Source organism: Gorilla gorilla, chromosome 16 (genome assembly GCF_029281585.2).
Source record: "Gorilla gorilla gorilla isolate KB3781 chromosome 16, NHGRI_mGorGor1-v2.1_pri, whole genome shotgun sequence".
Lineage (NCBI taxonomy): Eukaryota > Metazoa > Chordata > Mammalia > Primates > Hominidae > Gorilla > Gorilla gorilla.
This window is the reverse complement of record NC_073240.2, coordinates 69,412,178-69,427,001: the sequence shown is the minus strand read 5'-3', so window position 1 is coordinate 69,427,001 and position 14,824 is coordinate 69,412,178. Positions and strand designations below refer to the sequence as shown.

Sequence of the window (14,824 nt, the reverse complement as noted above, 5' to 3'; positions counted from 1 at the left end):
TCTGTCCTCTCCAGGAATCCCACCCCACTTCCTTCTGCAGGCACACAGGCTCTGTCTCACTTCAAACCCAAAGAAATTCCATCTCTGCTCATTGGCTCGCAGACATGGGAAGTGGCTCTTTCCCCACGGCTTCTGCCCTGGAGGATGAGTTCAATAAACAGAGCCCCTTTCTCATCTTCCTGCATAAATATTTCAGGAGACAGAAACAAACAGAACTGCTTTTGATCTGCTGCTGGTTATTCAGAAATCGGGGCTCCTCCCAAGCCGGGACCACCCTGCCCAAGGAATTAGTGTCCACCAGGCCATGGGAGATACAAGATAGCACCTTCCTGCCAGGGCTGCTCACCTGGGCTGGGGAACCTGGTGAGAGCTGGAGAGCACAGCTCAGCTTGTACCAAAAGCGCCTCCACCTACCCATCCACCCACAGCTTGCTGTTCCTAGAAATGGGAGGAAATGGTCTGTTCCATGTCTGCTATTCTTGGGGATGCTTCAGTCACTGCTGCCCCTGGACCATACTGCAGGGGACACCAGGTTCCTGCACAGACAGGCACCACCTATGGGGAAAAGGGTGCAGAGCCTTCCATGCCAGGTGGACCAGAGTTCTGGCTGCAAACCTCAGCGATTCAGAGGGCCAATCCCCTTTATGTCTCCCCAAAACACCCCTTTTGTTTATTCATTCAGACATTTACGGAGCACATTATTCTTGGATCCAGAACATTCAACAGCTCCCCATTGCTGACAGGATTCTGACTTCAGACTATCATTTCCTGTGCCACCCAACCACATCTCTCTCTGCTCAAGTCATACTCCAGTTAGCCTAGTTCCTCCCTTTCCCCAAAATGAGCCCTTCCCCTTCTTAAATGCATTTGTCCTTTTGCCTTTTCTCCTCTTCTCTTCTCTCGCCCTTCTCAGGTCAGGATGGCTCATGTGCCACCTCCTCCATGAAGCCTTCCTTGACCTTCCCACCCCACAATGGGACCTTTGCATGGTGCAATGCGTCCTACACCCACTTCGCCACCTCAGAGCAAACTCACTTCACAGCTCATCCGCTTCTGGAAATACAATCAAGGGGCAGACAAACTGGACTGATAGCTCTTTTCAGAGTTGCAAAAAAAAAAACAAACAAACCCAGAGAGGGTCTTCTTCCCCTCCTCCCTGAGCTCCCTTGTAGCTTTCTAACACTGTTGCCTAGGAATTGCTCTTGTGACACTCTCATGTGTGAAGTCTTATTGTTCCAGCTCAGTCACAAGTTTCTAGAGAACGAGGCTCCAGATTGTGTTTCAGCAAATGTCTAGGAGTAGGGCTACATCCAGACCTGGCTGCTAGAGAATGGAAGCTCAGCTTTTAAGAAATGTGAATGCCTGGATCCCACCTCTCAGAGATTCTGATTCTATTGTTCTGGGGAAAGGAGGACAGGGAGGACCAACTATTTCATTTGCAGGTCCCCTTTTTCAAAAGTTTTTAAGAATTTCAAGACAGTGACAACAGAACATTAAACCAAATGTTGAAAAGGTCACACATCCATGGCTATGGTTTGAATGTCTCTGCCAAAACTGATGTTGAAATTTAATTGCCAATGTAACAGTATTAAGAGATGGGGCCTTTAAGAGGGGATTAAGTCATGAGAGCTCTGCCCTCACAAATTAATTAATGTGATTATCCTGGGAGTGGGCTCCTGATGAAAGAATGAGTTTGGCCCAATTTCCTCTCTCTGTCTCACACACTCACTATGACGTGATGCCTCTGCCATGGGATGACCCTCACCAGATGCTGGTGCCATGCTCTTGGACTTCTTAGTCTCTAGAACCATGAGCCAAATAAACTTCTGTTCTTTATAAACTACCCAGTCTGCGGTATTCTGTTACAGAAGCAGAAAATGGACTAAAGCATACATGAAGCTGGCCCTGGAAACAGGCATTTAAACCTCACCAGGTGATTTGCAGCCGGGGTTGAGAACCATCTCCATGGTCAATATCCCCATGAGCTCTGAAGGTTCTGTGCTTCTGAGCTCCCATGACAGTACACAGACCAGAATATTGTACATTCTGTACATACTGTACAGTACACAGACCAGCCTCTCCATCTCTGTATGCCTGGGCTGGCTGGAGCACAAACAAATATTTATAGAGTGAATGAATACATGAATAGATGCAGAGAGGTGGGACTTGAACCAGAAAGCTGGGAAGAATCTTTTTTTCATTTATTTATTTTTAATTGAGATGTAAAATATATATAACATGCCTACAGTGCACAAATCTTAAGTGTTTGCCTTGACAGATTTTTATACATGTATGCATTCATGTAACCACCATCACTCCAGAAATTTCTCTCATACCCTATCTCAGTTAATACTCTACCCCTATCCCCACCCCAGGTAACCACTAAAAACTGGATATAGAATTCCATCAGATGAGGGCTCTCCCAATGAAATAGACAGAACAAGCACAGGTGGGGTATATCCAAGAGACATGAAAGACGCTGACTCAGAAAATTCCCTTATGTGTGCTAAGGGCTGGAATTTACACCACATGTATGACAATGAACACAAAGGTTGAGACTTCCTCCAAGCAAGCAAGCTGGCAGGACTCAAACTCTGGTCCTCAACCTCCAAGTCTCATGAACTTGTCACAACTCTTGGCAGTCTGGAGTGGATGTGTGGTTGGAGGACACGGCGCAGAAGGAGACACACTGGCTGCAGAGTCTGGGGACACTGGGGAAGGGAAGAGGGTAAAACAGGGCCCAAGGCTGGGCAGCATCAGGGCATAAACTCGCATCCAGAAGCTCACTTCTGCACCCAGCCTCAAACCAGGTGAGGCAGTCCCCAACCAGAGGAGGAAGTGACCAACCCAAGATCACACAGCCAGGGAGGGTCAGGGCTAGGGTTTAGGCAGGAGCTCCTGAAATCCCATTCCAGTGCTCTTCTTGCCATGCTATAACCACGTTTTCCTAGAAGGAAACTTCTGGTCCTCTGCCCCCTCCTATGTTCTCAACCCTTAGATCGAACCATCTGGCAGCCCAGGCAGATGGGAAAGGCCCATACCATGGAGTGGTCCAGGCCAGGACTCCCATCTTAGGGTATGGGGTGGGGCATATGTGACACTCAGCTCCCAGGCACAGGGAGAGACCTTCAGGAGGTCTGGGCTAGGGGCTCAGAAACCCCTTCCCCGCTTCATTGCACATAGGCTTTGAGAATGTCCACTCACCTCTCTGCCTCTAGGGCAACGTGGGTAGGGGCAGACCACCTAAAGTGTGAATGGGATCACATCACTCCTTTGCTTAAAGCCCCCCTAGGACTCCCAGCAACACCACACAATGAAGCTCAAGCTTCTTGGCTTGGCATCCAAAGCTCCCCATGGCCCCTGCCTGCCTGTCCAGCCACATACAGCCCCTCCCTTTCCAGGCCAGCAGCACCCAACTGGTTCTCTCCTAGAATAAGCCAAACATGTTTCCCCTTCCATTCCTTTGTTCACGCTGCCCGCTCAACCTGGAATGCCTTTCCTGCCTCTTCATTTGCCTCTGCCTACTCATGCTGGAAGACTGAGGGAAGATCTCTCCTTCCAGAGAGCTTCCTTGGCCTGCCCAGCCATGTCTCTCATAGTTTCACAGTTCTGTGCACATGTCCCTGTCACTGCTGTTCCACGCCTCCACCCATCAGCCTCCCTTCCCCAACATCCCTGCAGCACGTGTCCTTCTGAGTGGCCTGTGTCCCCCCACAGACCAGGATCCCCCTGGAGACAGAGACTGCTTTGGTTCATCCCTGCACCCTCAGTGCCGCTTAGGGCCTGGCACACAGGGCTCAGCAAATTTTTTTTTAATAAATCTCAGTCCTCGTTTTATTTGCACAAGGGTAGGGATGGGGAAGGCGGCCCTGCACAGGAGAACAGGGAAGCCAGGGTGGAGAGGAACACAGAATAAGCTTGGCTGTCCTCTCCTCTCCACACTCACTTCCCTGGCAAAACTGGCTCACTTACAGTAACCAGCTCTCCCTCCTGCCTCATTTGCCTCTCAGGAACCCCTCTTGCACCTACTCTAGTGTTTTCCTCCCAGCAGGCTCGGTCCAGTCAATGACAACCACTTAGGGCATTATTACCCCCCTCAGGGGGACTTGTATTTTTAAGAACACCTAAAAGACCCAAAGGAAGGGAATTCTATAGTGGGTTCTAAGCGAGGTGGTAGGGGAGGACCTTCTAAACCAGCGGCCCCGCAGCACCCTCGGCCATCCACTGTCAGGCCAGCTGGCCTGCAGCTCCTGCTTGTGCATGGGGCGGTGCAGCCAGCGGGTTATGGCCCAGTTTGCCCCTTCCTGCTGTGTGAAGCAGGGCAGGCCATCCTCTCGAAAGCTGTCTCCCCCTCTGAAAAGTGGGGGTAACAGCAGAGTTATGGGGGTACCTGAGAGAACAGAAGTGCAGGGCTGGGCATGGGGGGGCAGCCTCCGAAGAGCTTTGTTGTTCCATTGTTCCCGGGGCTCTTCAAAAAGCAAAGGCCCACTGAGCTTGTGGCTCCCAGGCTGCTCCTACACTCTGGTCCTGGGAGAGGGGGGCGGTGGCGCAGAGGGGCAGCTTTGTTTGTGGCTCCTGAGTACCCTCTCCCCTTCCCTCCACCCACTCTCCCTCCCTCTGAGCCAGAGTTCCAGGGAAATCTTGGCCAGGAGACTTCTCAAGCTGGTGATATGGTCTGGCCTGAGGAAAGCTCTTAGCAACCCAGGCTCCCAACTCAGCGGCCCTTCTCATGGTTTCAGAGAAACAAAGGAGGGAAAGATTGCTGGCAGCCCAGTGTGCCAGGATGGCCAGCTTCCAGGAGGGAGAGCCGGGGGTCACGGGCCACTGTGGAGGCCAGGGGGACAGCCAGGCATGTAGGGCATGCACTGCCAGGCCTGGGCAGCTGCAGCCTGATGGTTGAGCAGAAAGGGCTCCGAAGTTGCTCCCTCTGCCTCTGCCACTGCTAAACCAGGCCTCTGGTCAGGGCGCTCCTAGTTGGTCACTTGGGGAGCCAAGTCTCTCCAACCAGGTGCCTCCTCCCATCGAGGTTAAGTTCTCAAAGTCTCCTTTCTGGAACTTTCTCCCATTCCCCACTTTTGAATCATCCTTGGCCTGCCAACATCAGGCAACTACTAGAAGCCTAGAAAAAAACCCACAGAATTGGAAAACCCAACCTAAGCAGTAACTTGGGGGAGCCCCAGTTCCCACTCAGCCACATCTTCCCTATACCCCCTTGGGAAAACTTTCTAGGGCTTCAGTTTTCTCCTCTGCAAAATGGGGGTGTCTACTGTACATCTTTAAAGTCCCTTCCGGCTGTAGCAGTCCACAGATTTCTAACAGTAGAGATTTTGTCCAAGCAGCAACAGGGAATGTTTTAGGTTTGCTCCAAATCCTGCCAAATCTTATATGTCTATACCTGGTATTCCAAAAATCCACAACACACTCTTACCGGCATGCATAGCCCTTCGATGAATGCTGTGAAAGCTACTAAAAAGAATCAGACCTAATCTCTAGATTCAGCAAGCTCACAAGTTAGGGAGCCAAAGATCATGCTCATAAGATAATCAGCAAACAACAAGGCATATTAGGCCTTTACCTGCTGGCTGGTATACCAGGGATCACATGCTACAGGAACTCCAAGGATTGAGAAATTAATGTGGATCCGAACCCTGAAAAGGTCAGTTTAACAGAACAGCTCAAGCCCTGAAACAGCCTCAATCCATAATAACTTGAGTTTGTTCCCAGATCTTTTAATGAGTAAGGCAGGAAGGCAGACTCAGGGTCTCTAGAAGACAGATTTGTGATGACAGAGTTATCAGCTGGCCACTCAGGTATGCAGAAATCCCCTTTCCCAGAATTCCAAATTTCTCGGAATCCCAAATTTCCCCATGCATTTCTGCAAGCTGGTCTTTCACCTGGAGGTCAGCAGGGCAGGCATAACCAGCAATTTCTTCAGGAGTTAAATAAAAATCCTCAGGAATTAAATCCCTTTGTCCCCTTCCACCAACACCTTTCTTTCCATTAGCCATTCCACGTCCTGGAAATTCTACCAGATTCCAGATTATAAAACTGTTAGTTCTGAAATCAAACTCAAGGTGTTTAAATGATTTGCTGCAAATGCTTCAAGGTAGTAGAGGCTATTCCTTTCCATAAACCTAAAGGAAAAGCAGCTCTGAGCCCCGGGGGCATCGGGAGGTATCTGGAGCAAAGATCAAGGTCATTTGACAGTGGGAACCTGGTCTCTCTGCCCAGGGACCCAGGTAGGACTGTGCTCTGGGACCCACCTTCCCTCACCTTCCACAGGGAGCTCTGATCTACAGAGAGCCCGGATAATACAGATCAAGGTTTGGATGCTTTATTTGGCTCACTTTTCAAATGAAAGCAGGACACCACATTTTTATAGCCAGATTATTTGTCCCAAGCATATTAAAACAGCCAAAATAGACAGAACAGGAAGAGAGAAAAGCAACTTTTCATCTGCACCAAACTAGCCTGACAGAGTAAAAACAGATAGAGGCTGTTTGGAAGAGATGAACTTTTCTCTTCCACCCACAGAGTATGAATCAATTCTGAAATAAGGACTACAGCAGGGGAGAAGTGGGCTAGCTATTGGAAGGAACTGCCTAAATCTGAGGGCCTTGAAATACTGGTGAGGAAGAGGAAAAGAGGGGGCACAGATTAGACATCACAATAAACCATTTCCTGCCATGACATCTACAAAGCGCCTTATTTACATCTTTCCATGTTACTTAAATATTAGAGCACCCTACAGAGATAGACTACTAACTCCATTTTCACAGACGCTCAGAGACATCCAGGGACTAGCCCAAGGTCACACAGTAAGGAGCAGAGGCAAGAGCGAGGCCTGGGTCTTCTGCCTCCAGATTCCACGCTCTGGACCACATATTTCAGGGTCATTCCCACCAGCCTGACAAAGTGGCAAGACAGAAGGCCTGCGAGGCAGGCTGAGTCCCTGACCGGCTGTGGGAACATTGTAAAAGTTGCCTCCCTTCCTTCCCTGGACCTCCATTTCTGCAACCATAGAAAGGGGGATAATAATAGCACAGACTTCATAGGCTGTCATGAAGCTTAAATGAATTAATACATACAAAACATATTGTATACGCTTGGCATAAACTAAGTGCTCTGGAAGGGTTAGCCGCTTCTATTATTATTGTGACTGTTATTGTCTGTTGGTCCCTTGAAAGCAGGGACCTAGCACCTCGTGAAAGGTTGGGAACTGACTACTATTAAATTGGTATTTCTTAAACGAATCTAAATTAAAATTAGGCATCATTGCCATATTCCTAAAAAGTGTAGAGTGCCGTACAGGCAGAGTGCTGGCCCAGATGACCTCAGACATCTCCGGAGTTAAATACTGATCATGGAGGCTTCCCAGCAATTAGCATGAGCACCTACCCAGGGTGAGCCTCCACACACCACCACTCTGGGCAGCCAGAGCCTCCAGGGGTGTTGACACTTATCTCATACAGGGGCCAGTAAGTTTAAGCCTGTGGCATGAACACCATGTAAAACATCCCCCTTCTCTGAGCTCGGACAGAGCAGACACCAAACTGCAGACACTTAGGGGTTTTTTTTTTGTTTGTTCGTTTTAGAGATGGGGTCTCACTACGTTGCCCAGGATGATCTCCTGCCTCAGTCTCCTGAGTAGCTGGGACTATTGGTATGGACTTTTAACGCTTTAGAAAATATATGTGTGTGTGTGTGTGCGTACATATCTCCCTATAGTTTGACTTTAAAGACCAAGGCCCAATATAGATAATAAGAAAGATTTAAAGAACAAAAATGGTCATAATTGAGCCCACTAAAAATATAAGGTGGAAAATTTCCTGCCAGAGCAAAGTTTCCTTTTGGAAAAATAAATGACTTCTCCCTCCTGCCTGAAAGCCAGGAGGGCCTCTGGCCTCTTTACACAGCCCAAGGAGGCTCCGTGAGGCATCGGGGTAGGCAACTGAACTTGGCACTTCCACACCCCCTTGCCTGGGTCAGTTTTAGAAGCAGTCAGGGTCAGGCCACCCTCCCCATCACCAAGCAGCAGGCAGGGGGAAGGAAAGAGGCCAGAATCCGAAGGTCCGGGTCTGGACCAGCCTCATCCTGCCTCACTGGGCCACCTTTTACAGGTGACTTAGCTTCTCTGTGCCTGTGTCCTTATCTGTAAAGCAGGGATGATAACAGTAACCTATGCCATGATGTCACTCTGAGGATTAAATGAGTGGATACTTGTACCATGCTCTCATCAATGTCCAGCATGCAGGAAGTGATCAAGGTCCGTGGCTTTTGACTCCCGACGTTTGCCCATTCATCCCCGGCCTGTTGCTCCCTCCTCAGCTCCCCTCCTTTCACCTGCTACCTCCTACTCATCCTTCATGACTCAACTTAAAGTCACTTCCTGATCCCTCTGACTAGGTCAGGCCCCCTGCTATTCCCAGAGTTCCCTGTACTGCTCATTTCATAAGCCCCAGGACACTCATTAATTTTCTGTCTTCCTGAGAATAACAGCTAACACTACATGTCAGGCATATGGTAAGTGCTTCACATGGATCGGCTCACTTTATCTTAATAACAATCCTTAATAGTAAAGGATTGTTACTATTATCAATCCCAATGAATGGATGAGGAAACAGATGTTCAGAGAGGTGAGGCAACTTGCCCAAGAATACACAGCAAGTAAATGACAGACTGCCATGTGTTTGACTTCAAAGCCAGCATTCCTAGCCAGTGGAACCCCAAATCATCAGGGGCTAACTCGAGAAAAGGCTGCTTCGTAAGGGCTGCAGGCCTGGACCAGGGACCTGCGTTCTCTGAACCAAGCTAGCCTCATGGAAATGGAGAAGGCGGCTCTGCCTCTGTCATACTTTGTTCTGCCCTCGGCTGAATGCCCTACCCAAGCAGCCCAATCTGATGTCAAACACCATGTATAGGACACCCTCCTCCCCCAGCACCCTTCCCCGAATCATTTACATGACTCCCAGCTCCAGTAAAGACCACAGGCAAATCTAAGCAGGACACAACCATGGGCATCACCCTCAAGGCAACCAGCATTTGTCCTGCACATCCTCAGGGGCAGGGCCACAAACACAACAGACAATAGCCCACTGTATTGTAGGTGGGGGGTTGGTGGGGAGTGGAAGCAGAGTAGGATCATGCCCCAGGACCAAAGGCCTGGAAGTGAGATGAAAGTGTTCTCTGGAGTCAGACAGCCCAGGCACAAATCCCTGCTCCCCACCCATTCATTCAACCTGTGACCTTGAGCAGTTCACCTACTCTCACTAAGCCTCACTCTCCTCCTCTAGAAAATGGGATGGATAATAGAATCTACCCCATGGTTGTACAGAGTAAATGCGATCATGCGTGCCCAACGCCTGCTTAATAACTGTTATTATCTTGATGATGGTGATTAATCTTCATGGCTTGTGGACCATTATGTGATCGGATTGAAAAGGTTCTGGCTCAAAGCCAGAAGATCTGGGCGTGCATCCCGCCTCTGACCCACATTAGCTCTGGGACCAGGGTGTGGTCATCTCTCCACTCAGACACTCTGTTTATCCGTCCCTAAATAGAGGGGACCGTCCCCACCATGACAGAGCTGATGGGATTCAGGGAAGTAACCCATGTATGTATTCTGTACGAAAGACAGCCTGAGCAAACCTGGGAGCCTCCCATCGCTACATTAATTAATTGGAAGGAGGTTGCTAGCCAGAAACCAATTACAAAGTCCCTCCAGGGGCCTCTGCGGGGGCAAAAAGGAGGGATGAGGAAGGGCGGTGGTGGCTTCTCCCCCATTCCCCACCCCCACCCCACTTGTGCCTCCTTAGCAGCTGGTCCCGCACTCCAGGCCCACAAAGGAGAGGCTCATTCTAAACAGCTTCTTTTCATGTGGAAGCCACTGGATTTGCATCTGTCCTTCCCTGGCAAGGCCTGCCCCATGCCAGCTGCCCCAAGCTCCCCAGGCTGCAGGGTGCTCCAGGACCCTGGGCCTGAGCCTGCAGGGCCTACAGGGGAAGGAATGGGAACCCAATGGGGCTGATCAGGAAAAGAGGGAAGGAGACAGGGCTGGGCGCAGAGAGAATCTGCACACGTTCTCATCTCCTGGACACCAGATAAGCTCTGTGGCCAGGCATATCCAAATCAGAGTCAGGGCTGCCCGGGTGCCAGGAGCCGAGACTCCACCAGCACTGGCCCTGGCGGAGGCTGTGTCTGCTTCAGCTAGCTGGCCTGGGAGAGAAGTGGAAAAACTCACTCCATCCCTGAGCTGCCAGGCCATTGGCCCAGCCAGCGCCCACACTCCCAACCAGCCAAACTCAAGTGTGTGCCAACCTCACAGGGCTGGCCAGTGTGGGGTGATTCTGGGAGCCCTGGAGAGCCTCACACCCTTCCCAGCTTCCTCTAAGAGCTGCCATAGGTGTCAAGGTGGCAGTGCCTTGGGGGAGGGGAACACAGGGCCTCTGGGCACAGTCCAGAAGAAAGCATCTGACAGCGCTTTTCTGGAGAGTGAGCTTCATTGCCTAGAGGGAGAGACAGTAAGGAAGGAAAGAGCCTACATTCATTAGGCACTTACAGTATGCAGGCAAGACAAGAGGTCTCCTGGCTCGTGCCCACTGGACCTCGAGACTCTGAACTCAAGGCTTTGGCCTTTCCATGTCCTTCTCCTCTAAGGTCCTGGATCCCAGGGACTGTGGCTAATGCCACTGTGTTCCTAATGCCTCACACAGGGCCTGGCCCAGAGTAGGTGCTCAGAGGGTGCTGGCTAAATGAACGAATGACTGCTAGCTGCACACCTCCCAGCATGAGAATGCTGGATATCTGGAAGAAGGCCAGGAAGGGAGAGGAGGCATAATGGGTGTGTGGGCAGAGCAGGCAGAGCCCTTGCCCACCCGCAAGTGGGCTCCCACCCGGGAGCTGGGTCTGTGCTGGTACCCCCGCTTCCTCTTCACCAAGGCTTCCTGAGGTGCTGGCTCTCTCACTTCCTCTCCCCGGGAGACCCAGACAGGAACGAGGTGCTGGGATGTAGAATGTCTGGAGGTTCAGGTATCTCCTGGGTACCTAGATTCTGCGTCAGGGAATTGGAGGCAGAGGGGCCTCATAATCCCCCTCGCCACCTGACTGTAGGTATAGCAAGGCTCCTACGGACTTTGCTCCCCTGCCCCACATCCTGTCCCTCCTTCCACTCCTGCAATGCTTTTTCCATCTAGGGCGGAGGGTGTCCCACAGAGGGAAATCCAGGCACCAGCAGGACAGGAAGGGGTGATGCAGTGGGGTAAGTGGAGTGGGGCCAAAACATTTGTGCCTGCTCAGAATGCCCCGGGACCCCTTCCCAGGCAGCCAGGTGGAAAGAGCACTGACCATGAGTCAGGACCGAGGAGTCAGGACTGAGGTGCCAGCCCCTCCAGCCTCAAACTTACTGAGTGACTTTGGGCAAGTCACAACTTCTGCTCCAGCATCTCAGTTCCCTCATTTCTCAAGGGAAAGGGTTGGGTGATTTGCCTGCACAAAAATTTTATTCTCCTATGGGTGACTCTCTAGGGGCCCTAGAGACACATGATCTTTGGCAAATGCAGGCCTGCTATTACCTGGGCAGGATAACATCATCCTCAGTCCTTTCACATTCAGCAGGAGCCACTGGCTCTTATCAGCAGGCTGTGCCCTGCTGGAGCTGGGGCAGGAGAGGGAAGGCTGCCTGCAGAAAGAGGGGCCAGGGCACAGTTGATTGTGCTGCCCACGGACCTACAATCTATCTGCTTAGCAGGGAGGAGCATGTTGGCATGAAAGGTCTTCTCTTTTCCCACATTCCCTCTCCTAAGGCCTTCTAAGGTGCAGCAGGCAATTGTGCTGCTCAGGGTACTTTGTTCCTGGACTGCTGACTCCCCTGAGCCAGGCTCAGGAAGGTAAAAAGCATTCAGCTCACTAGCGTCTAACTTAACACAGCACACCTCAAAAGAGGGGAGCCTGGTCACTATAAGCCACCTCCTCCCTTACCTGGAAGACCCACCTCTGGGTCACATTACAGCCAGCAGCCAGGAAATCACCCCAAAGGGCCTCTGAGCAGTACGAAGCGGGTTGCAAGCGCCTAGACTTCAGCTCACAGGTTTTCTTATAGCCCATTAACTTGTACTTTACACACGACTCTATTAATGTACCTCGTCCTCTGCTTTTCCAGTTGATAGCAATGTAGAAACAGATATTTAGAACTGGAGAAGCACTGCTAGTCTGGTACATGACTGAGATGGAACAGAACAAGAAAATTATACAAAGCAGTCAGAAGAACCTGAAGAATAAAATCAGCTGGAGCTACTTGTCTCAGGGAAAGCAGCCTTGGCTCCCTCGCCCCGAGCTGCCCTAGGAAGCACGTTGGACTGAGAGGAGGCAGCACCTTGACCTCCTGTGCATACTCAGGGCCCTGCATCAGAGCCTTCCTTCCCTCCACTCTTTCTTCCCTTTTTCTGGCTTTCTTCTCTTTCTCATCCTATAAAGAAAGTAAGGTAACTTACTAAATTACATACAATCAAATAAAGTTTAAAACATAACCAGGAGAAATGCCACGGGGCTAGAAGTTCTCTGGGGCTCTGTGTTCCTAAGGCTAGTTAGGGCAGGAGTCCTTCAGAAACCACAGGGTTTGCCTGCAGGTTTAGCAGCTGTGCCTCATGGTTAAGGGGGCAAGTGGATGTATGAAAGAGAGGCGGAAAACGGAAAACAGGCTCACCTCCTCTACAGAAGTGCTACTGAGGATCTAGCAACTTGCCATCTGGTTTCCTCTTCTCCACTTGCCAGGCCTCTCTGAGCTCAGAGCTCCTGCAGTCCATACCTAACCCTGGCCCAGAGGACTCTGCCCTGAGGGGACCTGATACAAGGACTAAGGCATTCGTCCAAGGGGCAGGAAGTTGGGACCCAGCCATGACCCTCTGCCTGGAGAAGCAGCAGCAGAGAAGGCTAGAGCCCTAGACACTGCCCTGGGAACTCACTCTCGAACCCATTTCCTCCCCTACCTACCGCTCCCAGTGTGTCAGCAGCGATCCTACCTCTCACACTCTCTTTAGGGTTCTCCTTCATATCTGTCTTTGTAAACAGACCACCCCCCGGAGAACAAAGAGTCTCCCAATCTCCATCAGAGGTGACTTTCTTGCCAGAACTGAAGCTGCACCAAGGCTCAGCAGAAGAGGCCCTGGAGATCATTGGAACCAAGTCTTACATTTGACAAATAGAAAAACAGAGGCCCAAGGATGGAAGTGACTGGTCCAAGGTCACACAGCCTGTTGTTGGCTAATTTAGGACTAGGGGCCAGGCCTTCAGACTTCCAGAGCATGGTGGCTTTCCCTATGGTACTGGAGGAGCTACTACCAGCGGGCTTGTAGACAGCAAGGCAGTCCCCAGGGCCTTTCCTGCATCCCTCCTGCTCTCTGTTCCCCACAAGAACACGCTGGTCTGTGAAGGGCCAGCAAGGGGAGAGAAGATAGGGTTAAGGTGGGGATTTTATTTAATCCTCTGAGCTTGCTTAAGCCAAAGCCACATTGGTTACAGCAGGAGGTGAGCGACATGGAGGGTTTGTTGGGGGCTGGATATGGGGGTGGAGGAGTGTTGAATAGTCACTGGATACCAAGAAGCTAGGCCTGTCAGTGGGCTTAACAGGTAAGCACCCACTTTCACGGACTCCCTGTCCCATCCCTGCTTCAAGGTTCAGGTCTCCAAGCAGTGCTCCTCTACCATGGAAGTCCCCCAGTAGCCAGGATGCCCAACGATGCAGAGCAGTGCAAAGATCACTGGCCATAGATTGAGACAGACTTGAGGGCAAACCCCAGCTCTGCCACATACATGCTGTGTGACCTCAGGCAAGTCATTTCACCTCTCTGAGCCTCAGTTCCTTCCACTGTTAAAGAGAACTGAAAACACCTTCCTTGCAGGCCTCCAGGGAAGGAAGGCTGCATGAGCTCGTGCACAAAAAGAGACACAGGGGAGGCGCTGAGTTAATCCTCAGCGCTATTATTAAAACCTCACACCCTTTCTCTCTCTAGCCGGGCCCATCCATTACTCCTCTGTCCCAGCCTGCTTGCATCTTTGACATTAATAACCTTAATATCCCTCCCAGCTGAATAGCATTTGCATCATTTCAAAACCCTAAGCATCTTACCCCAGGTGGGTCACAACAGCCCTGCCAGAAGTAGCCAGAGCTGAGGAAGCCCCTGCACCCTCAAGTTCATCTTCTCACAATGCTCCCAAGTCCCAGAACCAGGGCCAATGGCAAAGTTTGGAGTTGGGCCCAAGAATCCGCACAAACATTCAGTCTTGGGGCAGACCTCAGGAGGGCAAGGGTAGGCCCTGGCTTACCAGAAGGAGCCAAAACCACCCCACCTCCATCACTTGCACCCCATCCCTCCATCTGGCCCCACTGCTCTGACCACAAGCGGGCTGCCGGTCCCACTTTGGCCTCCAGCTCCCCAATTCTGGGACCCAGCTGGGCAGCTGGAAAGGGTGGAGTCTGGCCCTTGAATGGACAGCCAAGCCCGAGGCCACCGCCAGACTGTGAGCTCAGTACCCAGACAGATCTCTCTGAAGAGTGTGGGTTCACACCCTTGATGTTATTGGTTCTTTAACAGCCTGTCACAACCCAGGACCCATATTATCACCCTCACAGCACACAAGAAGAAACTGAGGCCCAAAGTGGACCCCTCCCCGACCAAGGTCATCCAGGGGATTTGGGATAGAGCTGGGACTGAACTCAGGTCTCCCTGGTCCCTTGACCCTGGCACTTTCCACTGCCCCATCATCTTTCCTCTTAACTCTTTCCTCCCTACAACTAGGAAGCCCCTGAAGTCTCTCCAATAAACGTGGG

General features: G+C 51.1%; 1 protein-coding gene across 5 annotated transcripts in view; it reads right to left on the bottom strand.

Annotated features, from left to right (window-relative positions):
* CORO2B (coronin 2B) overlaps positions 1-14,824 on the bottom strand; it is a 215,245-nt gene that overhangs the window by 132,884 nt on the left and 67,537 nt on the right. The gene's annotated exons all lie outside the window — the stretch shown is intronic.